Source organism: Equus asinus, chromosome 10, assembly GCF_041296235.1.
Source record: "Equus asinus isolate D_3611 breed Donkey chromosome 10, EquAss-T2T_v2, whole genome shotgun sequence".
Classification (NCBI taxonomy): Eukaryota; Metazoa; Chordata; class Mammalia; order Perissodactyla; family Equidae; genus Equus; species Equus asinus.
Genome location: NC_091799.1, coordinates 82,165,316 through 82,168,132, shown reverse-complemented (window position 1 = coordinate 82,168,132; position 2,817 = coordinate 82,165,316).

The following is a 2,817-nucleotide window of genomic DNA, read 5'->3' as shown; positions in this document are numbered from 1 at the left end:
GTTTCAACTGCTCTGTCCTTCACATACATACACGCCTGCCCAGGATAAATTGCGTGATTCAATGTTTACCTTTAATGTTTTATAACAAATATGATGTAAGTTGGGTGGAGGGGGCAAATCTACAGTGATGCTGGTCTCAATCTGGGTTATGAGCTAGGTGCCAGCTTCTCAGTTGCAGGATGACATCTTTAGGAGTGTCACTTAACTTCTATTTGGATGTAAACCAATTAAAACCAACCATGGATCTAATAGAGAGTAGATTTGCACAAATTTTTAAGATGAAGCATGAGTCTTCTAAGAAATAGATGTTTATGGCAGACTACTCTGGGCCATCGAATCCATCGTTATACAAATTTTCTATTCTCTCATAAGGGATAATTTTTAAATTTTTCTACCAGTGAATAGTGATTGGGAGAACACCACAAAGTAGGGAATTCCTTGTATGGATATATATTAATTCCTCTTTAATGTAATCATTTAAAAAGGCAACATCTGGTCAGTTCTTTAATAACCCCAATAGCTCATTTGCTAGGGTCACTTCAAGGTGAAGCCAATTTGCATAGATTAATCCACACTTTAATAAAGGAGATAAGAGCTTTAATCAGAGGGATTATTTTTGAAACTTCATAATTAAGTCTTGCTTATGGCCATCTTAAGACGTAGCCTCTGATAGATCTGTAGTTCACTTTTATATGCACCTGAAGGGGAACTAATTTTATATTTGAACCAGAACTTTGCCTTCTCAAGTCATGACAGCAAAAACTTTTTGATTCATTTTAGAACAATGTATTTGCTTTTTATTTCTTTAATCTAAAATTCAATGTCTTAGTTTTGATTTTTCTTCAGTTTTAAAAAATTCATATTACAGAACCATTTAAAACAGTTTCCATAATATATAGGCTGAAGACCAACTATGGTTCAGCTAGATGTTTTCGGTACCTGTTTTACACTTCAACAAATGTTTATGTAATATATGAATAATTTCCCTGAAATATTTAGAGAACCTTTATAAATCTAAAACTTAAGATATAAAAGTCTAATTAAGACATAGGTTGGCAGGACTGGGAATCGAAGAATCCTCTTTGTAACTGACACCTTCCTGTGGGAGCATTAGGGGACCACCCTCTGAGAGCTCTTATTTTATTGGCTTATCTCATCAAAGCTCTTTTGTCTGTAGTTAGTTTGTTTGATTTTGTTTTTCCTTCTCTTTCCTGGAGGGCAGAGACTGTTGTATTTATTGTTGTATCCATCTGTTCTGTTGTGGCATATAACTTGAAGAATTGAAGGAACCCAACTGCTAAACTTTTATCCAGCATCTAGTCTATTGAGAGTTACATGATCTTGGTAATCAAATATACCGAAACAGTTCGAGAACAATGACAGCAGCGTTGCAAACACCACATGACAAATATCTGTAGACAGATTTTCTGACTAACGTTACTCAATTCTGCCTTTAAAAAAAGTCGAAGAGTAGTAAAAGGTTTATAAGGAAATCAACCTCTTGTCCTCTTGACCCTGATCTGATTCGCACTCCCCAGGTGACCACTTTTAGCCATGCTGGTTTGTGCCTCTGTCCCTGTTTGTAAATACCATTGCTCTCGATTCCCCACTTTTAGAACCTCTCTATTGACTTACTGTTTCAGAAGATGAGGATTTTAGTTCACACCCCATCATTTCCTGCCTCCATCCTTCTACTATGATCTCAATTTTTTGTTAAATCCATATTAGGTGTTATTGTTACTGTGTCCATAAATATTATGCTTTAATAAACCAAATAGTATTCTATTATTACATTTGTTCTAGTACAACTTTGTTTTACTGGACTTAATAACTCTTTGTTTTAAAATGTTTTCTTTGATTATTTGACTTGAATAGCTCTGTTTTATACCTGTCATTACAATTTTCCCAAAAGTCAAATCTTTTTTCTAGCTTTATTGAGATATTATTGACATATATGTAAGTTTGAGGTGTACAATGTGATGATTTGATACACGTATATATTGCAAAATGATTACCAAATAAGGTTAGTTAACATCTCCATCCACTCACATAATTACCATCCAAAACTCAAATCTGAGAGACAATTCAATAGTTCCATTTGTCTTCCAAGACAAATCCCTTCTAGAATCATCCATCTCCTCCAATCTTGGCTCATGGCAGCCCCCCTACCCCCACCTCTCTAACGTGTTCCGGTCCTCTTTCCCAGCTTCCAAGTCTTCCTTTTTCTTGGTTCACTACTTTGTGTCAGTAGACAGGGTTTTCCAGTTGCTTTTCAAAGAAAGATGCATGGGGTTAGGTATAGAATTCTTGGTTGAAAATACATTTTTTTCTCAGAATTTGGAAGACATTGCTCCCATTTTCCTCTGCCTCTAGTGTTTCTATGAAGAATTCATCTTCTCATTCCTTTGTGTGTCACCTGTCATTTTTTTCTCTGAAAAGTTTAGATCTCTTTTCTTTAGCCTTATTGTTCTGAAATTTCATGATGACGGTGTAGGACTTTTGCCTCCAATCGTGGTGAGAGGAAGATTGGCACAGATGTTAGCTCAGCCAAGACCAAAAAAATTAATTAAAAAATAAACATTTTAAAAAATATTTCAACTATTACTTTTTTAGTTTTCAAGGGTCCTACCTTGTTCTTATCCTAATTCCTTATGTTATAGCATTCTGGAGGGGTCATTAAGGTTCTTTAGAGAACTTTCTTCCAGTCTCCTTGCAAGGTAAGCCTGTGGCTTTTTGGTGTTGCGTTCAAGAAGGGGGCTTGGAAGGAAAAGTCTTATCATTCAGTATGCAGACTTTCACTTACTCTTCCCATGTCCA